Source organism: Oryctolagus cuniculus, chromosome 8 (assembly GCF_964237555.1).
Source record: "Oryctolagus cuniculus chromosome 8, mOryCun1.1, whole genome shotgun sequence".
Taxonomy (NCBI): Eukaryota; Metazoa; Chordata; class Mammalia; order Lagomorpha; family Leporidae; genus Oryctolagus; species Oryctolagus cuniculus.
In genome coordinates, this window is record NC_091439.1 from 8,990,451 (window position 1) to 9,014,696 (window position 24,246).

The 24,246-nt window shown below is 38.7% G+C and overlaps 1 long non-coding RNA gene and 1 pseudogene across 1 annotated transcript in view; both read left to right on the forward strand.

Moving 5' to 3' along the window:
• Nucleotides 1-1,551: 1,551 nt before the first annotated feature.
• LOC127483240 (uncharacterized) overlaps nucleotides 1,552-24,246 on the forward strand; it is a 54,109-nt gene continuing 31,414 nt past the window's right edge. The window contains exons 1-2 of the long non-coding RNA XR_007909337.2: nucleotides 1,552-2,414; nucleotides 7,651-7,741. This is a non-coding gene — a long non-coding RNA (uncharacterized lncRNA). The remainder of the gene's footprint in view (nucleotides 2,415-7,650; nucleotides 7,742-24,246) is intronic.
• On the forward strand, nucleotides 8,202-10,529 carry LOC138843275 (low molecular weight phosphotyrosine protein phosphatase pseudogene; annotated as a pseudogene).

Consider the following 24,246-nt stretch of genomic DNA (forward strand, 5'->3'; position numbering starts at 1 on the left):
TTTAACATTTATCTCAGAGAAATGAAAATTCATGTTCATAGAAAAACATGTACATATATATTTAAAGTTGCTTTCTTCACAGCAGACCCAGTTGGAAACAATCTTTGTATACTTCAATGGGTGATTGTAGTATATTAAGGACTATTACTCAACAATAAACAAGAACAACCAAAGGTGCTCACAACCTCTCAAATGCATCTCCTGGGAATTTTGCTGATAGAAAAAAAGCCACCCTCAAAAATCTGTGCAATATAAGATTCCATCTATAAAAATTATTGAAATAACAAAACTATAAAGATGGACCACTTATTTGTGTTTAGCAGGCATGGGGAAGGACCAGAGAGGATGAAAGGAAGTATGACTACACTGGGATTCTTGTGATAGAACAGTTAAGTGTCTTGTTTGTTATGGTCATTAAATACCACTAGCGACAAACCAAACAGAACTAAGCAATGACACACACACGCGAGTGCATGTAGAACTTCGGAACTCTAAGGACTGTTGGTGGACTGTATCGGTGTCCTTTTCCTGGTGGTGATTTGTAGTATGCTATAGTTAAGCAAGGTGCTACCACTTGTCAAACCTGAACAGTATAAAGGTTTCTCTCTATTACTTCTGACATCTGCATATGATGTGCAATTAATTCAACTAAAATATTTAATTAAAACAATGTATGTTCATGGTCTTTTCTTTTTTCAGGATGAACCAGTAAGTGTGTATATTTTCTCTGATACTTTCATACTTTTTGTGTCCTTTTGTTGGTCAGGAATTTTCCATCACTAGATGATAAATGATTCACATAAAAGTTAGTGAGCAATTGGAATTCACTAATTAAGGATTAAAATTATGAATATGAATCAGCTCAAAATGAAAACATTTGCTCTTTGTATCTGGAAAATTTATCTTTCTACTTTTCAGCTAAAAATTGGTTTTAAAATATACAAGTCCATAACCTGTTATAAGTCAAAATTTCCAGAATCATGGCACAAAACCAATATTCAAAGAAAGATTGTTAGGTTGTAGTAATCTTAGGAATTGCAAATCAACTTTCATTATTTAAGTTAATAGGCAATGAAAGTTCAGTCACTACTAGTGATTCAAATTCCTGCTTAACAAAAAATTACACATGCCTGTTATAGCTAAATGTGATTTTTATATTGACTTTTTAAAAAAGAATCCACTTTTGGGGCAAAAAAAGGTTTAGGACGAAATTGAGAAGAAATCCAGAGATAGGTTGTATTCCACCCATTCCCACACTGGCACATACTCCCCTACAATAAACATCCTTTACCAGCAGGACAGTTGTTATAACTGTAGCACACCAGTGGAGGATGGCCCAAGTCCTTGGCCCTGCACCTGCATGGGAGACCAGGAGAAGCACCCGGTTCCTGGCTTCGGATCAGCGCGGTGCGCCACGGCAGCCATTGGAGGGTGAACCAATGGCAAAGGAAGACCTTTCTTTCTCTCTCTCTCTCCCTCACTGTCCACTCTGCCTGTTAAAAAACAAAAACAAAAACAAACAAAAAAACACAAAACAACTGTAGCACATTATCCCCACATCATTATCATCCAAGATTCAGTTTCCTCTTGATGCTGTACATTCTGTGGGTTGGGACAAATGTCCAACAGCATGTGTCCACCGTTTCTGGGTCACACAGATGGCCTCACGGCCCTGAAGATCATCTCTGTGCCTCCTTCTGACACACGGCAGCTGCTGCTTTTTTTAATCTCCTTTTCCAGAACACCATAAACTTGGAATCATAGAGTATGTGATCACTTCAGATTTGCTTCTTTGACTTGAGTATACAACTTTAAGCTTCTCGGGTATCTTTTCAAGGCTTGATAGCTTATGGCTTTCTTAGCACTGGATAAGATCCCACTGTCTGCATATTTTAGAGTTTCACCATTTGTTGTGTCCAGATCGCCGGATCTCCGAATGTCGCCAGAGACTTGAACACACTGAAATGCAAGAACAAGGTTTATTTTGGAAGTACAAGCCACAGCAGGGACCCGTCTACTCTACCGCGCAGCAGAGGGCAGAGGAAGGCCCCGAGCCAGTCCTGGGAGCCTCCTTTAAAGCCGGGTTACGTCGTGGAGGGGTGTGGGGTAACAGTGGATTGGCTGGGGTCACCTCTGGTGCTTCCTGATCAGACCAGCTGCTCCTGATTGGGTCAGACCAGGGGATTTCCTTATATGGTGAACGCTAGCGAGCTGTTCCGCTGTAACTTTCCGTTTCCCCAGAGTGAGGCAGCTTTTAAGGGAAGTCAGGCCTGCTCTCTGAATGGAGGCACTTTTTCGAAACGTAGTTACTACGGCCCTTCACCATTCACCTACTGAAAGACATCCTGATTGCCTCCAGGTTTTGGCTATAAGCCAAAATGAAGATACCTGTGCTGCTTTAAGCATTTGTGGAGGTAAGTTTGCGCTACTTTGAGCAGACATCAAGCAGCACGATTGTTGGAGCAAGATTATGCTTAGCTTTGTTAGAAATTACAAAACTGTCTTCCAGAGTGGGCACGCTATTTTGCACTCCTACTACCAATGACAGAGTTCCAGTTGCTCTGTCCTCTGTGCTCGGTGTTGGCCAGTCAGGGATTGTCATGATGATGAGATACCTCTATACACCTGTTGGAATGGCCTGAAACAACACTAAGCAAGATAGGAATTTTAGTAAATATTTTATTTTAGACTAGTTTTAAATCTACAAAGAACTTATGAAGAGAGCACAGAGAGCTCCCAGATCTCCCACAGTACATTTTCACAACTGATAGACAAACATTGATACATTACTAACTAAACTCCATACTTTATTCATATTTCCTTCCTCTTTGACTCAACATTCCTTCTTTTTCCCATCCAGGTTATAACACATTCAATTATCATAGCTTCTCAGGATCATTTTGGCCATGGCAGTTTTCAAAACTTGACTTGGTTTCGATGACCTTGGCAGTTTTGAGGAGTGCAGGTCAAGTATTTTACAGAATATTCTTTAATTAATATGTGTCCTTTATTTTTCTCACGATTAGGCTGGATTTAAGGATTTTCAGAGGGATATCAGAGTGAAGTACTGTTCTCATCACATCATGTAATGTTTATAACAGTTTTATTTATTTGTCATTTTATCTGCAAGCCAGAGAGACAAAGAGAGGGATCTTCCATGTATCTGCTGGGTCACTCTCTAAATGCCTGTAATAGCCAGCACTGTGCCAGGCTGAAGCCAGGCACTCTGAACTCCATCTGGGTATTCCACAAGGGTGGCAGGAACTTCAGTACTTGAGTCATCTCCAGCTGCCTCTCAGGGTGTGCGCTGGCAGGAAGCTGGAGTGAAAGCAGAGCAGCTGGTATTCAAAGCAGACACTGTAATATGGGATGTGGACATCCCAAGCAGCAACTCAAGCACTGAGTTAGGTGCCCATCTGCACACCATGGCAGTTAATTATGACTTTGACATCTGGAATTTTGATGGGAGAGAATCCACAAATAGCTCTGAACAGGAAACTCAGCTTCAGTTCTAACACAAGTGGCTGGAGCCTGTTTTCTGAGATTAGAGTTCATGAATTTCTTGGAATGTCGGTCCTATCCTTGGAAAAGATATTTATGGGATACAATGCTATTAAAAAAAGAATGATCAGCCGGTGCTGCGGCTCAATAGGCTAATCCTCCGCCTGTGGCACCAGCACACCGGGTTCTAGTCCTGGTCGGGGCGCCAGAGTCTGTCCCGGTTGCCCCTCTTCCAGGCCAGCTCTCTGCTGTGGCCTGGGAGTGCAGTGGAGGATGGCCCAAGTGCTTGGGCCCTGCACCCGCATGGGAGACCAGGAGCAGGAGAAGCACCTGGCTCCTGGCTTCGGATCAGCAAGGTGCACTGGCCGCAGCGCGCCAGCTGCAGCGGCCATTGGAGGGTGAACCAATGGCAAAGGAAGACCTTTCTCTCTGTCTCTTTCTCCCTCACTATCCACTCTGCCTGTCAGAAAAAAAAAAAAAAAAAAAAAAGGCTTTAAAAAAAATGACCTAGGGGCTGGTGTTGTGGCTCAGGGGGTTAAGCCACTGCTTGGATCACTGAAATCCCATGTTGTAATACTGGATAGAGTGCCATCCCCTTTGATTCAGATCCAGATTCCTGCTAATGCACTTGGGAGAACATCAGATGACGGTGCAAGTACTTGGGCCCCTACCTACACATTTAAAGAGACCCACATGGAGCTCCTGGCTTCATCTGCTAGGCTGTTACCATCATTTGGAGAGTAAACCAGCAGATGGAAGATTTCTCTTTCTCTCTATCACTCTGCATTTCAAATGAGTAAGTAAATTTTTTTTTACAAAAAAAATAGAAGCACAGGTTTTGTTTGTTTGTTTGTTTGTTTAACTAAGAATGGTTTACAGGTCTGCATCTTAAACCTATCTGGTTTTGGCATGATGGAAAATTTCCCCAGTACTCAGTCAGGAAGTTAGTCTAATAATGAAGTGGTTCCTCCCTCCACACTTCCTTTGCTTTGTCATTCTTCTACTCTCCTCTAACAACTTCACAAATCCATGGATGAGTTAGAGCTACCCATCAAAAAATATCTGATGAAGATGCTTCAAAATATCTGTGGAAAATAAAATTAAAATATATATTTACCTTGGTGCAAAGTTTTTTCAACTCCATGCAGTTTTTAAAGAATGTGCATCATTTATGAATTTTTAAGCTATCATACTTAACTAAATTTGACTTACTACAATACCTAATTGAACTGCATGTATATAGCAAGTTTATATTTGTTTCCATTTACACAAAAAGATTAAAATCAGATTTACAGCATCGCTGTAAATTTTAAGCATTTATTTTCTTATATTCTATCTTTTTTTTTTTAAATTTTAAAGTCCTTGTCTCCCCATCTGGTATAATTTTCAAAAAGCACTAAGAAGGGAGAAAGACAAGAGAAATCTAAAGAAGGGCACATGGATGGTCTTCAGGTAGCATCAGATGTGTTGAAAAACTGACAATTTAACTGTGCTGAGCTGTTCCTGTGCCCCTAGTTCATAAACCCTTAACTTGTAGAACTTAAGTGGCTTCACGCAGCTGCACAGTCACTGACAGTCAGTCACCCAAAGAAGCTTACACCGGCACACAGCCCAGATTCCTGCAGTGTCACAAAGTTTGACATATACAGATGATGTACTCTAAGAGAGAGGTAAATCCATCAATTTTCCTCTCGTGGAAAACTGCTACACTAAAACATGGAGAACATTCACCCTGATGTTTGGAAAGTATGAGTATTGGCAGATGAGGGATCAGTCTATTGGCAGTGGAATTAAACTTCTACATTTTTAATAGGCAAGCCGCCAACCCCAAGATTGTGCTGTGCATTGTTTGCTAATTGTTATTCTAGAATAGAGTATTTTGTGTTGTAATAAGAAATGGTACCATTAGAATTCAGATTTCTCTAACTCTTTGCACTACCATTTTGTTTTTATTGCTGTGATCTGGAACTGATCTTTGACATTGAGGATGACTTTAATGTTTGGCAAATGAGAAGTAGAATCATGGCAGAAAAGCATCTATTTGACATTTTAATCTGCTTCCTTAAAAAAATTAATTTGCCAATTCCTTTAAACTGTTCAGACACCCTGGAATTCTGATTGTACATCCAATATTACTAAAGCATATACTTTTTTTTCTAAAACTAAATGGAAACCTATGTGTTCAGTTGAGATTTCAATGCCCCTAAACCCTGTGTACCTCTAAGCTATCCACTTCTTTATAATTCGTGAAAAGATGCCTTAATATTGCAGAAATAACTAAAGTGAATATTTACTTAATGTATTTACAATCTAGAATTTTAATTCCTATGATTTTTCTCCTTGGCCAAAATTTGCTAATATCAAGATTGGGAAAATTATGAATATTTCCCCATGACTAAACCTTCTACCCAACACATGTCATTATTGCCTTTGTCCCCTAGAACCCAACTTGGAAACATTTATTAACAACCTTTCTCATAATAAAAATAAGCGCACAATAATTACGCAGCATTTGTGTCCCAATTTCTTCCTTCAGGTTGAGAAAAATTTTTAACATTCAATTTATTTTTTCTATGTTTCTTCTTCCTTTCCCAACAATAAAAAATTTTTTATCCTCAGGACCAGAAAATACTTTTGAGTTAAAAATAATGATAAGAAATTGTTGCTTCACTTAAAATATCTTTTAGGGGTTAGCCAGCGGTTGCTTAGGGAATTGTCTAAGAGGGTGAAAAAAAGATAGGCATGGAGTTAAGAAGTACTGACTCTTAGATGTTTTGACAAAGAAATGTGTGAAAGAAGTCCTATGTGGATATTCCCGTTACTGCAACATGTCTGAGAGCACAAACGAGTGTAAGTGGGCATAGGTATCCCCAGACCAATCACCTAGTAGATGTATAAGCCCCTGGATGACTCACATTAGGCCAGAACAACTTTAGGGGTCAGAACAGAAGAAAGAGGGATTTGAGAAAATTTGAAAAAAAAAATCAAAGTTAATAAGACTTATTTTGTAATGTTGAAAGTTTCCAAAATCTTATCTATTTAATATATTTTAAGAAAATTTTACTTAAGGTATACAAATTTCATGCATTTCATATGTACAGATATAGAAATATAGATTCTTCCTATCATACCCTCCTTCCCACCCTTTCTTCCACCCTTCTTCCTCCTCTCTCTCCTATCTCCAATCTTAATTTTTACGAAGATCTATTTCTAGTCTACTTGATACTCATAAGATTAACTTCACAGTAAGCAAAGAGTTCAACAAATAGTATGAAGAATAAAAAAAAAAACAAACTCTCTTCCTCAACAATAGAGACAAAATCTGTGGACAATCATGGAATCTCAATATGTCAATTTCACTCCTATGCGTTAAATTTTAGATACTCTATTAGTTACCGCAGGTAAGGGAAAATACATGGTATCTCTTTTTTGGACTGGCTAATTTCACTACATATAATTGTATTTAATCATCTTTCTCCAAGTGTTTAACCCTATGTCCCTACTTTCCTCTTGTATTCCCACCTTTCTTTGCTGTGCAGTCCCTGCCCTTCCTCCTTCTTCTTCCCCATCTTCTCATTTCTTGTCTACTCAGATAATTATTCAATGTGCTCATTGAACTCACCCATGCCAGAAGCAAGAAGCTTCCTGGATACCAGTTGTCCACAAAGCATGTTGAGTTATTGGGTTTAGGGGATACCTTCGATTTCTATTGCTGCCTAACTAATGACTGCATATGTAGTGGCAGAAAGAAACACACATCTATTATCTCATATTCTGGGAGCAGTTTAACTGGCTCCTGTGCTTAAGGTTTTACAATGAGGCTGTTGGTCAGGATGCCTTCTTTTCTGGAGGCTCTAATGGGGAAGAATCATCTTCCAGCTTCACTCAAGTTGTTGGCAGAATTCTTTTTCCTTCTTTTGTGGGATTGAGAGTCCCAGGTGGTATCTGAGTATTAACGGATGACACAATATAATGGGACTGCCTTCAGCTGTAGAGGTTATGCGTAGTCCCTGGGTGTTGCTTACTCCAGTTTCTGGCTCTATGGTCTGTCCATCATGGACACATACTTGAACTAACCAGTGAGGAGAATCTTCAGCATGAGTTTATCAGCAGTTTACCAGACTCTTACATACTGTAATGCAATTGCAGGAGTGCCATCCTGTCACTGCTGCCATATTCTACTGATCAGAAGAAAATCACAGATTCCACTCACACTCAAGGGGAGCGCATCACACACAAGGTAAGTGAATTATACAAAGTGATAGTTGGCAAGAAGTTGAGATAATGGGGATGTCATCTTCACAGTGTATTGTGTCCATTATGGGGGAGATTGGGTAGGAACTCTACCTATCTATTTATTTATCCATCTCTCCATTATCTATCATCTATCTGTCTAAAATATTTGCATTCCTTGAAATTTATCTCTGAGAATAGCCAAAGGGTAACACTGAGCTTAAAGGTACCCTAGCGTGCTGATACTCTCCATGTTTTATAGGTATGCTAGATGTGCTCAGGGCTGTCTTTATGGCTCTCAGGGAGCACATACAGGAATCTGCAACGAGATCCATATTGCTCTTACGCTATGCCCACTCAAGTACCTTATGCACAAAAGCATTCAACATTCATATTGAATCCATAGCCTCTTCCCATTAAACCTGTTTGTTTAATATACTAGTATATTAAGTATTCATAGACTAGTATATCAAGTATTCATATTTATTGAAATGCTTTGACTACTAGGAAAAATTAACTGTTAACATGTAAGCTCTGGAAGGAATCCAAAAGGAGTTTGAAGAGATGTACTCATAATTCTACTTGTAGAATTTCCAGAGGCAGTAATATCAAGTGGAAAATGGGCACTGAAATTCAATAAATGATTTACTTTCTCTGCTGAAATGCATGTAATCCTTTACCTAAAATGTTATATTTTAAGCTTTCTTCCTACAAATGTCTGTACTAGCACAAAATAATTAATCTATACATTAATACTTTGAAAGATCCCATATAATTGGTGCAGATGGGACAATGGCCACACAGGTGTTTAAACCAGTGCTATTTGTGTGTCTGTGTAACATTTGTTGGTTATTCATTAAAGATGCAGTTGTCAGAAAACTTGTAAGTGGTTAAAATGCTTCAGAGTTGGGGCATTGACAGTGTTGTTATTTATGAATATGGGCCAGTCCCTGGAACCAATGTCTAAGAAATCATGGCATTATCACAGTCCATGAGGTGTTACAGGTTACCAAAGAAGACTTTTGTCATGTTTCATTACATACTATGTATGGATAAGAGCCATCTGAGAGATGTGAACGAAAAAGAATGAATTTTAAAATGGCAAAGCTAAAGTTGAAGTACATGGGAGCTATGATTCAAAAATATGACTTCTTATTGAAGCTCACTATTATGGGAACAATTCAGACTTCAAGCCAATATTCCAGCAGTGTGTCAGGCGCTATAGGACCTTCTTGGAGAAAGCCCTCTGAGAACTGAGCATGCCCTACAGGCCACCATGTGCTCAAATGCCAGGGTGTTCCCCAAGCCCAACTTCAGTTGTCTTTCTCTTATCTTAAAAATTAATTGCTGATGGAAGTCAGTTGTAAATACAGAGGAATAAATTAAAGTCTTCTTAGACTAGTTGAGCCCTCAACTTTGCCCCAGTTACAAAAACAGTAGAACAAACAGTACAGAACAACAAAGTAGAACATGATGACATGGTAAAACACAATTTGAAGGCCCAGGTCAGATCCAAGCCTGCGGGACAGGAAAGGGGACATGTGGGTGGTTGGCTGATGCAGGACAAGTGCACACTTCTGGTCTCACCACCTCTTTCCTTGCCCCCAGATACTTTTACAGAGCTGCAGTAGCCCCAGCCTTAGGAGTACAGTCAAGATTGCAAGTGTTTTAATGCACACAATGGCAGTACAGTCCTGTATATTTACACTATGGGAAAGACAGTCCTGTATATTTACACTATGGGAAAGATAGAAAGATATTTGGAATTAGTATCTTTCAGACTTGTGGGTTTTTTTGTTTGTTTGTTTTGACAGGCAGAGTTAGATAGTGAGAGAGAGAGAGAAAGGTCTTCCTTTTTCCATTGGTTCACCCCCCAAGTGGCCGCTACGGCTGACATGTTGCAGCCGGCATGCTGTGCTGATCCAAAGCCAGCAGCCAGGTGTTTCCTCCTGGTCTCCCATGCAGGTGCAGGGCCCAAGCACCTGGGCCATCCTCCACTGCCTTCCCGGGCCACAGCAGAGAGCTGGACTGGAAGAGGAGCAACAGGGACAGAATCCGGCGCCCCAACCAGGACTAGAACCTGGGGTGCCGGTGCTGCAGGAAGAGGATTAGCCTAGTGAGCTGTGGCGCCGGCCGACTTGTTGTTTATTTCATGAGGAGGTCAGCTTATTTCTTCCCAGGTGAGTCATTTTGGCCCTGAAAATTTAATCATAGCCTGAAATAAGAACACTTGTATCCTGGCTTATTTTATGGTAGTTGAAGAAGATGTTTTTATATGCATATGTAACCCAAATGCCAATTGTAAATTGGCTTCTGTGGGAAAACATAATTTAAGAAGTCAGAAAAAGTTCTGTGTTGGTGCTTAAGTATTGGTATGTTAATAAGTATCCCTTCATTAGCATTTAATAAACTTATTAGGATATTTCAGTACGCCTTCACATAACTAATTCCAAGCTTATATGGTTGTATGCCAGGAAAGATTGTTTTTTTCATAATAAACAGGGGAGTTATAAAAATACAACTGAGACATAACAAATGATCATGTATAATGTACTTGGAAATTAATAGTTTGAATTATACACATCCACACAGAGCGAGCACGTCATCTGCAATGCTCAAATCTCAGATGAGCAGCTTCAGAAAATAAAAGCTTTAATTTAAAACATTATTCAAGGATGTAATCAAGATTATAATGGTTATTTTTCTTAAAGATTTATCAATTTATTTGAAAGGCAGAGAGAGCAAGAGAGAGAGAGGGAAAAGAGATAGAGAGATGGGGGGAGAGAGAGCGAGCGAGCGAGAGCTATCTTCCATCTTCTAATCCACTCCCCCAATGGCCACAATAGCCAGGGCTGAGGCAGGTTGAAGCCATGGTCTTAGAACTCCATCCAGGTCTTCCCCATGGGTGGCAGGGGTCCACGGATGGGAGCTATCTTCTCAGCACATTAGCAGAGAACTGTATTGGGAGCAGAGCTTCTGGGATGTGAACTGGTGCTCTGTGGTATGATGCCAAAGAGGCATTCATTAAACCCCTACTATGCATAACACACGGCTTAAGCACTTGGAATGACCTCATAGTTAAATGTAAAGAAATAAAATTATGCAAAAAATGCTACATTTAATGTTATTCTAAATATATAAATACAATGCATTGAAACACAGAAGAATGTGGGGGATTTCAGGGAATAAACATTGGTAGACTGATATTTAGTTGAACTTTAAAAGATTTGTTAACAGGTCTGAAAAAGGGGAGAAGGATGTAGCTAGAGAATGTCATTACAAAGATATATAGACACAGAGAAACTGGGACATATTTACAATAATGTAATTTAGAGTGAGTACAGCAAAGGTGGAAAAGTTAACATTATAAATCCGTAAAGATTGGGAATATGGTTATGTTTAAGGGAAAAGTAGATGGAGTGGAAATTGCACCAAGTTGCAAAGAAGACAGCTTCATAATCTACCCTATGAGGCTTCTATTCAGATTCCAATCCCATATCTATGCTCATATTAATCTCCAACTAAAAGTAAGAGTAATACCATTTCATCTAAAATGATGCAGTTCTCCTTTACAAGTCAAAATGAATGTGATTTAATTTCCTGTCCCCCAAATGAAAATGTAAGGTTCCACAAGGCACAGTATTCACGTCAGGATTATGCTTATTTCTTCTTTTAGTATTCACAGCTCCTCTGGATATTTTATAGCCTTGACTCTCAATTATGAACTACCAACAGTACTCCTTAGGTAAGATATTTAATTAACCTAAGAGGGAAAATGCATACATAATAAACACACACATAACAAAGGAAGGGAAAGATCTAATTTCCGTAATTGTTCATAAAGCCATAAATAATAGTAGTTCCACTCCTAGGAACAAAGAATTCTCAATCAGCAGAGACCAAGGTGGTACTGATGAGAATTACATATTTTGTGAATGTGTACTTAGGTATAGAACAAGGTGTGTGAGACTTACCATTTTGAAGCTTTAGACTTGAGTATTCTCAGTGGGAAGCAGTTGTCTGTTTATAGTAGGATGCTTGGTAGAATTACTGTCCTCTCTCTACCTGTAGATGCCAGCAAAACCCCCACAGTCATGAAAATCAAAAATGTCTCCAGACATTTCTAGGTATCTTGTGAGACTTTGAGACACTCAAGCCCAGCTGAGAACACCATACAGAATGGTAAAAATCACTCTCTTTCTACCTCTTAGTCCCTGAACTTGTCTGTACTGCTGTCATCAGAAAGCCTGTTTCAGCTTTAGAAGCCAGATCAGCATCCTTAGCAGGAGCTCATCACAAGACTCAGTCACTATTCCATCAAGCTGTGATAATAATATGAATCTCATGATCATAGGGCTTTTCCTAACTTACTTCACTCTAAGATGTGTTCTTTGATAATAATTTTGTATGGGATATCATATTGGCAAATAATGCATTCAGAAATTCTATGAGATGGTCGTAATGACAGGAATCTCGCAGGTAGGGACTACAAATACGAATCTAGGTTAAGTGTCTGGATACAAGTCGTCACTGGTATCTGTAAGCAATCAACACACACACCAACATAAGGTCAGTTGGTTCTCTGAGGAATGAGGCTAAGGAAGGTACTCAAAAACGTTCTCCATACTTGCCAGTTTGGGCACTCAGATGGCCACTTACTAGGCAGAAGAACATTCTTGAGGATAAATTGACGTAGTTGAGTTATTCATGCTTTCCGTCTCTGGCTCCACAGTCACTAAGTCTATTGAGCAAGAACTGAGCAGGGAAAGTTGCCAACTGATACTCGCAGAACAAGTCATCCTGTGATCATGTAGATGATCACTGAGAGCCCCCACATCAGAAGGCTATTGCTGTCGCTCCCCGTCTTCGTGGGGGAACGACACAGGACCCTGCGCTGTTCTTTCGTCTGCTCGGCCCTCCCCGGGTTTGCTGCTGGTTCTTCCCGGGTTGGCTACTATCCCTTCCACCTCCGTGGAAGGGCAGTTCCCCCTGGCCGCATTCCCCACTTCCGCAGGGGAGCGGCACACCGCCGGCCGGCTCTCTCGGGGGCTGCACAGGTGTTCCCCTTAGATGTTCCCCACAGATGTTCCTGGTGCATGCCGTCTCTCTCCTCCTTTATAGTCCTTCTCTGCCAATCCCAACTCGGCTGCCCACACGCCGAGTACGCTGCTCTCCAATCAGGAGCAAGTCCTACAGTTAATTGGTTGAACTGGAGGCAGCTGTGCGGAAGCTGTTTACTTCTCTCCCAGCGCCATATTGTGGGAGAGCAGATGCATAGAATAAGTCCTAATTCGAGTAACTTAGTCTGGTCCGGATTGCTCCCCACATATTGCCATGAGAAGCAAGTAGTCTCACGTGCTGTGTCCTTTCCAGGAAATTCATCAGCATAATTTTCCTGGACGTTCTTGTCACTGATCTTTTCATTTATTTTTTCCCAAGTCATGAGACTCTAAGTGTCAGCCACATCTAAAAAGAAATGCCAAGCCGGCGCCGTGGCTCAATAGGCTAATCCTCCACCTTGCGGCGCCGGCACACCGGGTTCTAGTCCCGGTTGGGGTGCCGGATTCTGTCCCGGTTGCCCCTCTTCCAGGCCAGCTCTCTGCTATGGCCAGGGAGTGCAGTGGAGGATGGCCCAGGTGCTTGGGCCCTGCACCCCATGGGAGACCAGGAAAAGCACCTGGCTCCTGGCTCCTGCCAGGATCAGCGCGGTGCGCCGGCTGCAGCGGCGGCCATTGGAGGGTGAACCAACGGCAAAGGAAGACCTTTCTCTCTCTGTCTCTCTCTCTCACTGTCCACTCTGCCTGTCAAAAAAAAATAAAAAAATAAAAAAAAAAAATAAAAAGAAATGCCAAAAGTCTATACGTTTGTTTATTTATGTTACTAAGAAAGTAGACAACTGCTTAAAGACGAACCCCATTGCAGGATTTCCCTCTCCAAATGTCCTTCAAGGTCTCTCCTAATGAAATATAATGCAACAAGCATCCATTCCATTTAGTACCAAAATATCGGGTGAAATTATCTATAAGGAAAGCATAAACCTTTTCCAGTTTAGTAGTAATTTTAGATATTTCATTGTGAGACCAAAGGTGATGGTGAAAGAAGAAATGATCACCTGTTACAAAACGTACTAGCAATTTCAGGGTCAGTTAGAGTTCCATCTTTCATATAGCTCTTTGACCTAGTCATAGACAAATGGATTCAAAGGAATGTGAGGGAATACTACAGATGATGGAAATTCATATTTTGATTAGAGTGTTAGCTACAAATGTATTTTTCAAAATTCTTTAGTCTGTACACTGAAAGTGAGGCATTTTAATATAAATTTATCTTAACTGACTTGGATTTCAAAGGAAAAAATACAAAAGAAAAACAACTGTTAGAGGTGAAAGTAATGAACCCAGTTTTTTGAAACATGCTAATAAGAATTTTATTTTTCTTGAAGTTTGGATTAGTTGGTTTAGTATGTTCAAAATTAAATGGTTAAGTTGAAAATATTGAGTATTTGAAACAGTGATTCCTAACCTTAGTTGGGCATTTGAACCATTAGCAGAGATGTGTGGTATGCCAGTGTCTGAGTCTTACTCCCAGAAATTATGAAAGTAGAGAAGTCTCCTTTCATATAGTTCATAAAATGAGAAACGAAAGGGGTAAAGATGATACACTGGAAAGCACTAATACTTAAGGTTAAAATTTTAAAAGCAATGAGTCTTTGATAGAGGTCTTATGATGATTTCCTCCCTAAGAAAGACTTCTAAAAATAATGATAAGCTAATACTATGAACAGTTTCATGGCAACAGATTTGACAACTTCAAGAAAGAAAAAGTTTTGAACTTACAAAATCAATATAGGAAGAAACAGATCTATGTAGAATACAGAAATTATATATATATATATATATATATATATATATGTTAACCAAAAACCTCTGAGAAGACAATAGGCTAAGATGGTTTCACTGATGGATTACATAAAAAATATTTCAGAAGAAAATAGCACTAATATTGCACAATTAGAGATGTTTTTTATAGGACCAATGTAACATTAATACTAAAATGTGATAAAGAATTTTAAAAATGTCAGGAAAATTATGAGGGTACTTTGAAATGTTCATTTGAAAAATGGAATTAAGGGTCCAGTGCCATGGTCACTTGGTTAATCCTCTGCCTGTGGTGCCGGTATCCCATATGGGTGCCGGGTACTAGTCCTGGTTGCTCCTCTTCCAGTCCAGCTCACTGCTGTGCCCCAGGAGGGCAGTGGAGGATGGCCCAAGTGCTTGGGTCCCTGCACCCACATGGGAGACCAGAGAGAAGCTCCTGGCTCCTGGCTTCGGATCGCACAGTTTCGGCCTTAGCGGCCATTTGGGGAGTCAACCAATGGTTGGAAGACTGTTCTCTCTGTCTTTCTCTCTATTTATAACTCTACCTGTCAAATAAATAAATAAAAATATTTATAAAATAAAGAAAATAAAAATGGAATTAAAATAAGTTCATTTTGGTGCAAAATATCTCCAAATCCACATATACTTTTTTCATAATACACGTTTTCCACAGACTTTTTGAGTCCCACATGGTAGGACTCATGTAAACAGATGAAACAATTTTTTAAGTTGTTAGCAATCAAATCCAACAGTACACAATTGATGATGAATTGTCCCTCAAGCACAGGCATTATCCATCACACAAGAGCCATAGGTGGTACCAGTGGAGAATCTCTGTAGCCTGAAGATGGACTTTGGAAAAAACAATAAACTACAACAACTGGTGCCTACTACAAATGGTACAATTTCTGATTATTTCTAAAGCAATTTTAAATATTTTTTGCTGAAGACCATTAACTCAGATTTAAGAGTGCTACTTTATCTTGATTAAATGAATGTCCATGGAGACATAGTTGGTGGAGGAAAGTTGATTTCTTACTAAATAGGATCCCAACACATTTTAGAGTGGTAACAATAGGATCTTTAACTCATACTCTTTATTCCAAGGCACTCCTGAATTAACTAAATTAAACTTTCTAAAAATGAGTTCTAGGTTCTAACAGTCTTGAACATCCACTACTCTAATGTGCACTAATATACTTCTTACAAATCTGGTCATTATAACCTAATTACTATACAATAACTTGTCTCTAAATCAAGACACATTTAGATGATCCTTATCATCACCGTAGGATGTAATCACCATAAAAATCCTTTCTTAGAAATGGAATTTATTACTTGTCTCTACTTTAAAAACACACCATAATTATGACATCTAAATATAGCAATATCATAGCCAATTAAGCCTACTTCAAGTAGAATGTGAGAAGCTTCAAAATATACACTCTTTTATGTCATTTAAATTATAATCCAAGATTTACATCTTGTGATATGGCATCTAGTTTCCTACTTATCCTCTATGATCTTGGCTGGTATAGTAAAAATTTAAATTAAAACCATTATTTACTTGCTGAGTTGGTGTCAGATTTGATCAAGTAGCATAATTGCCTGGTAGAGACTTCATTTTGTCCCCTTCTTTAATTTTATCCCCAAATCAGAAAGAACTTCGAGAAAAAGACAATTTCAGATGCTGGTTAGAACACTTGGCTGGTCAAAGCTCACTATTTAAAGATGTACCAAATAGAGAAAAATAGAGCCACAAAAGTTATGCTATTTCTGGGAAATAATTCCTTGGAACTCAGTGTCAATAATGTAGCTAGATGGTATTCACAAGTACTTTTCAGGAAGAGATAAGGGGGAAAGATGGCTAAAAGTGAAAGGAAGGGAGAGAAAGGAAAGAGAGCTATATAAGAAGAAAATGATCCAAAAATATCATACAGAATCTGTGACCAGATAGTCCATAGAATTGGGTGTTAAAATGCAGCTGTTACAGCAGACTAGATAATGTGATAAGAAGAAGTAACTCACAAATCACTTGGGTCCCAGGCTGGTGAAACAGCTATCATCTGGAATATTACCAGTTCTGCACCAAGTAGCAGACTTCACACTAACTCTTAGCTTTCCCAGGAGAAAAGACTCTTATCACGTCCCTTGATGTTAATGGCTAAAACATGAAACATGGCTCCACCTATTTCTAGCAACTGGGAGAAATACTGTCCTACAACATGCCTAGGAAAATAATACATATTTGGTCAAGATACATTAATATATTATGCTAATACCCTTGCCAGATAAAAAAGTAGATCTCACATAGACATCTGCACTCAATTGACTGCCAGTGTCCAATCACCCTTTATACCAGTCATCAAATTTTTTTTTTCAGGAGACAGTACCCTAACATGTCAAAGATTACATTTTCCATTTTCTGTTGTTGGTAGATGTAATTTTGACAAAACTCTTTTTTTTTTAAATTTATCTAAAGTGAACAAATTTCATATATATAGATTAAGGAGCATAGTGATACTTCCCACCCTCCCTCCTCCTTCCTCTATTATCCTTTATTTTGATTTTTACAATGAAACACTTTCAGTTTATTTTATAATCATAAGATTAACCCTCTGCTAAGTAAGAATTCAACAAATAGTAAGAAGAAAAAACACTGCTCCTCATCAGTAGAGATAAGGGCTGTAAACAATAATCAGTTCTTAAAATGTCAATTTAACTCATATACATTACATTTTTTGGTTTTCTATTAGTTACCACAGATCAGGTAAAACATATGGTATTTGTCTTTTTTGGGACTGGCTTATTTCACTAAGTCTAATGGTTTCTAGTTGCATGCATTTTGTTGCAAGAGACAGGACTTCATTTTTTTAAACTGCTAAGTAGAAGCACATTTTCTTTATCCAGTCATCAGTTAATGGACATCTGGCAAAATTGTGACTAAGACTATAAGTGGAAGCCATTAGGCAGGACTTCTAAAAAGCTCTGTGTAACAGGCATAGATACCTGGAGCACGCCTTTCCTCTACCCTCTTGAAAAGTAGTGGTTTTTTTTTTTTTTTGCTGGGGAATTAAGGAAGAGATGTTTTGCACCCATGAGGACCAGGGTAATCTTATCATGCCAGTGAATCTGTCACTAATGCACTAGCCCTGGATTATACACTTGCAAACAAACTCCTAGTCATGAAAGGAAACATCCCTTATTTTTTTCACTTCAGGTACTGGTATGTGCTTCTCAACCTACTCTAGAGAGATCCAGAGCCAGAAAAACAGGAACATAGCAGATTCTAAGGGACAGAATTACTATAGATCTTGGAGTAATATAAGTTAGAGATTTGCCTGGTTTTTTTTTTTTTTTTTTTGGCCATCAAATCTCATTTAGCTCTGTGATACCCAAAACAATGTATTTTCTCTTTTGAATATCTAGAATCACATTCCACATTGTTCTGTGTTTTTGCTACTCCCCACTTCCGTGTCCTGAAATTCAGTGAAAGAATTGAGCACAGCAGTGCTTTTTGATGGGTTTTGACTCTGAGATACTATTCTCTTCACTTTGTGTGAGTTTACTGAATATGAGCGCTATCTCAAACCTAAGATATTCCTTCTTCAAACCATCAAAATGCTTCCAAATACTCCTCAATACTGCCCCTTTATTCTCTCTCTCTTTCTAAAAGCCTATGATTTTCTTTCAAATAACTAATTTATAAGAAAGATGTGTCGGCCGGCGCCGCGGCTCACTAGGCTAATCCTCTGCCTTGCGGCGCCGGCACACCAGGTTCTAGTCCTGGTTGGGGCGCCGGATTCTGTCCCGGTTGCCCCTCTTCCAGGCCAGCTCTCTGCTGTGGCCAGGGAGTGAAGTGGAGGATGGCCCAAGTCCTTGGGCCCTGCACCCCATGGGAGACCAGGATAAATACCTGGCTCCTGCCATCGGATCAGCGCGGTGTGCCGGCCGCAGCGCACCGGCCGCGGCGGCCATTGGAGGGTGAACCAACAGCAAAGGAAGACCTTTCTCTCTGTCCCTCTCTCTCACTGTCCACTCTGCCTGTCAAAAAAAAAAAAAAAAAAAAAAAAGATGTGTCAATAGGATAACATCAGATAGCTTTCTAAGGCAGAATCAATCTCTCAGGATTAGGAAGGATAAAGTGAGGAAAACAGAGCAAGCATGTAGAGAGCTCTATTACTAGACCACCATTGTGGGGATTGCTCAGTGCAACTTGAATTTGTCAGGTGTTTTTGGCAAGTAATATTATCATATCTCGGTCTTTTAAAATAGGTTTTCTTAATAAAAATGTTCTGTAGGCATTTAATGTATGTGATAGTCATTCTTTTCATCTTGATGCTATTTTTACTTTATGGCTGAGAGAGTGCACCACAGAGTGAATGTTATGAAATGCCTCTCTGTTGAGACCCATTTTTAGGATATTGAAGAAAAGAACCAAGAAATAGATGAGTTCAGTGTTTTCCTGGGGAACAAAAGAGGTACTTTATGCATCTTTTCTCCAATTCCTTGATAAACTTACCTTCAGCATATGCAGGCTATATAGTGACAGGTGGCAATTAAGAAAGGTTCTATTAAAAAAATAAGAAAATTGTTATTCAAAAACATGTTAATGTAAAATTGTCTCAGAAAAATATACAAATATCACTCAGGTGTGTTGGCACATATATTCCCTCAAAAGATATTACACAGAAAAGTAGGCTATCTAAAACTGATATAATTTTACACTATAGACAAACCTTCATTTAAACAACAATACTTTACTTCCATTTCTCAACCTTGTGTTTTCTGCTGTTTCCCTCCCTTCCATGTAAAGGCAATTTAAAATGCTGACAATAAATTTTTAGAATCATGGTTTTAAAATTATTGGTATCTAAACTAACAAAAGAGTTAGATATACAGAGGTAGGGCTGACACTGTGGTGCAGCAGGTTAACACCCTGGCCTGAAGCGCGGGCATCCCATATGGGCATCGGTTCTAGTCCTGGCTGCTCCTCTTCTGATCCAGCTCTCTGCTTTGGCCTGGGAAAGCAATAGAGGATGGCCCAAGTCCTTGGGCCCCTGCACCCGCATAGGAGACCCGGAAGAAGCTCCAGGCTCCTGGCTTCGGATCAACTCAGCTCCAGCTGTTGCAGCCAACTGGGAAGTGAATCATTGGATGGAAGACCTCTCTCTCTCTCTCTCTCTGCTTCTCCTCTCTCTGTGTAAATCTGACTTTGGAATAAATAAATAAATCTTAAAAAAAAGATATACAGAGGTAAACAAACACAACACAAACTAAAATCAAAGCAAACTATTAAGTGAGAGCAAATTTTTTTAAAAAACTTTATTTATTTGGAAATCGGAGAGATCAAGTGAGAGAGAGACAAATCAAGAGAGATGGTTCCCATTCATTGGTCTGCTCCCCTAATGCAGCAACAGCCAGGCTCAGCCAGGTCAAAGTCAGGAGCCAGGAACTCAATCCTGGTCTCCCACACTGGTGGCAGGTACTCAATACTTGAGCCCACAGCTGCAGCCTCCAAGGGTACACATTAAAAGGAAGCTGGAAAGGATAGAGGAGCTGGGACTTGAACCCAGGCACTTCCATGTAGGATCTGAGCATCCCAAGAGGGTAGCTTAATTGCTGTGCCAAATACCTTCCTCAGTGAATGGATTTCTATGAGGAAGCAAGTCTAACAGGAATATTTTCTGAAGCTACAGACAGCAAACTTTCATCATGATGGCAATAGGATATACAAGTAAGTTTCAACCCAAAGAGTAAATATGTGAATTCAGGCCGAAACCAACTCTTAGGTATATTGGAGAAAACCTCAATCAAATAGTTTTCCTGAAATGCGTCTAGGATATTGGAACTCTTAGCCCACTGGGAGGAATGCAAATTCTCTCTAGAGAGGTATTTTCATTTTAAACTTCAAAAGATTGCTTAGAGAGAATTCCAAAGACTTTGAGCTCCTCATATGAATTACAACACACACAAGGAGACAAGAACGCTATTAAGACAGTGAAGACCCCAGAGGGAGATTCCAGGGAGAAGACACTGGTCATCAGTCTAGACTGTAGAGACCTTGAAGGGCTGAACTGTGCAGTAAAAGTGAAATAGAATGAGGCAAACACTTAAAAGACTGAAGCTCAGACTCAAACAGATCAACCTCACATTATATTAAATGGTCCTGCTTCTACTTTCCTTGTCTGGAAAAAGAAAAGAAAATGAGTCTCTGGAGGACAATTGTATCATCCAGAATCTTAAATTAACTTCATAATTTTCCAAACACAAATATTAACTAATTCAAACAAAATAAGAAAGCATGCAAAAACACAGAGATCAGCCAATGACTCTGAAACTAGAAAACATAAACAGATTCACAAGATGGCAGAGGGAGACAATTACAAAATAGAACAATATAAAAAGTAAATGTGTGGGTAAACCTGAATTAGTATCAGTAGACACTCTTGAGCAGTCCTTCAATAACTGTTTATCCTGATGCAGAAGACATATTTACAGACTTCTAAAGGGTTTGAGAAGGGAACACACATTGTAAATCAGTATTTGTGGCACTCACATGAAAATTGCTTATTTCATGCACCAGATAATTTCTGCTGCACCTTAGAGTTTAATGCAGACTGTTAATTGTGTAGAGGGTGGGTAGGATAAGTCATTCCTTTTTGTGAATAATATAATTAGATTAATGTAAATTAACTCACTTAAATTAAAAAATACATGCATCATGTTAAGACAAGGCTAGATGGATTGATGTTTACTTTATCTACTGTACAATATCTAATGTACAATAGTGTATAACAATACAGCACATACTTTCCATTACATATCAGTAATGCTAATGCTAATTTTCTTTATGTGTAAATGAAATTTCTTACTGTAACTTATAGCCTCTTTGCTTCTAACTTAATTCAAAAGGAAATGATTATTCCATCTTTTTCATAAAGATTTTTTGAACCTTTGAAAGTCAGTGTTAGTTATCCCAGTTATTGCATATTTACCCATCATGAGGCTGTAGTGAGAACTGAGAGAATGAAGAAAGATGGACAAAATACAGTGCCAGTGTCAGGGAGCTTAGAAACTGGGTGTGGATAGACAAGTCACACAAGCCAGTAGGGTTTGATAACTTTTGTAAAATCTTTTTAGATTTCTGCTTGGATCACAATACTTTATTCTTTGACATCTGCCTTTCAGTTTAATGAAGGTTGAACACCATGAAACCTGATCATATTCGTGACCCTCTCTTATTGACCCTAGTTACCCAGACCAGGCCTAATCATGGTAGACCCAGTAATTTGTATAAGCTTCAAATGTGGAGCCGCATGGCAGCAAATTAGCGTTTGTGTGGGTTGAAACATAATTTGCACATTTAACAGCTGTTGTACAGTCAAATTCAATCATGTCATCAATATAAGCATCTGATTTAAAGAGCAAAAGAACATTGTTTCATTTTCTGTGTTACTCCTTTAATATAACAAGGACTTTGGCAAATCTGTACCCATTCTGTTCCCTTTCCATTCGTTGTCCACTGGTGTAACATAATGTAATGATTAACGAAGGTACATGGAACTGTCTACCTTGGTATAAATTCCAGATCCACAGTTAATTGATTTATGATTGTGCACATATCAATATTTCTGTATATCTCAATTTTACCATATATAAAATGGGTATAGTTAAATAACCGACTTCAAAGTATTGTTATAAGAATCAAATCAATTAATATTTGTAAATTAGCTAATGTCTTATAAATAGCAAATATTATAAAAGTAGTATTTTATCAGTTAAGTAAATATTAACATTTATTAAAAAGTGAAAATTTCTAATTTTGACACTGATAAATATTACTAGGTCACTTAATTATCCTTACTTCCCAAATCATATAACTCCAGAATTAATTTCCATTCTTAGATTCTTAATGAAGTACATCCATGTATGTTCAACTTACTTAATAATTTATTTAGAATTTTTTGATACCATTGAATCCCAAAGTATATTTGAAAGTGGAGCTTATTCTAGGAATCCAAGCAGTTCCTCATTAAAAAAAAAATAGAGTGGAATGATTTACCATACTGCAAAAGGAAAAAGGAAAAAACAAATCTATACCGACATCTCAATACGTACAGGAAAAAAAAAAAAAAAAAAAAAAAAAAAAAAAAAAACAAACTACCACCGGGCTACATTGTCAGCAGTCAGCTTTGCCTAACACCAGTAAGGTCTACACTGTATTACAAATGCCAGGAACTTTATTTTCCAGCATTTCTTTCTCTATGAAGTTGCAGGCTAGAGTGTGCCCATGAGAGGGTCTTGCACAATACTTGGAAGGGGAACTGGAGGAAAGGTTTTTATTCCAGGGAGGTTGTAGCCATCAAATCACATGGTTTCAAAGGTTTCTTCACCAGATCCTACCTGGCTGCTGCAGACCAAGACCAAGATCTTGGCCTTTCTTAGAAACTTAACAACTGTATCTATTTCCTCATAACTTTTGGGAACTCACTTGTTTCAGTGGCTCAGATCGAAGTCATCATTGTCCCTGTACATAACCTTCCAACTGCACCTTTCCTGACCTCCCCTCACGCAGTTCCTTCCATGTTCATCTTTGTCTTGGTTTCTTTATCAATATTACAGTTATAATAATATTTAGAGTGCTTCTATGTTATTGACTGAACCAAGACTTACAAAATTATTTAAACAATGAACTAGATACACATAAGGATGTTCTTGTTCTGACAAACAAAAATCTATGAGCACTTAACAAATGGATAAATTAAAATATATTCATTGTAAGGTCAGAAATAAGATAATAATGCCATTGACATTACCACTGTTTAACGGAATTGGTCAGGGAACTAGATTGCTTAGATGCATTACAGGTGAGTAATAAAGCAGTCTTTGCTTGCAATGCTATGAACATTTATCTTTAGAAATGATAATCAGAAAACTATAAAAGAATAAAAGCAATACACGACATTTATGGATGAAAAATAATGACATTCCCTTAAACCACCAATAGCCGATTAGAAAATGTAATTTAAAATATCACTTTTAAGAGCAACATTTCACCCTCCATAAATTAAGGCATAATCAAAAGTGTTAAATAGTGTGGCACTGTGGAATATCAATGAGTATAGTAGTATCTGAACTGTTTCCTGACTGGCCTCAAGGCCAAGGCTATGTATTTCAGGAATTGTACGATAGCAATCTGCTTCTAGGCAACATTGTAGCAGCAAACTCATATTGTCATATTGCCTTAAAGGAGTAAATATAAGTTGTTATTACTTGAATATTCATATGAGGACTTGAGTAAGCTGTGGCTTCTTTGTGCTCAGTTAGGCTCTCATGCCCTCTTATTTCAAGACCAAGGCTGAAGGAGTAGCCACTCTCTGAGGACTGCTCTTCCCAGGGCTCAGGGCTGAAAATCAAGAGAACAAACAGGACAAAAACTCATTTAAGATTTCTCTTCCGACATAACATGGTCATTTCCATTTACATCCCAGTAGACAAGTAATGTCAAGGGCACAAGGTTGTATACTCCACCTACAGGAAATCATAGCAAGTGCAGGAAAAAAGCAATTGAATGTGTTACCAACCAGACAAGTTACCAGATGTACCTAAGATAGTAGGCTCCTTGCCTGGC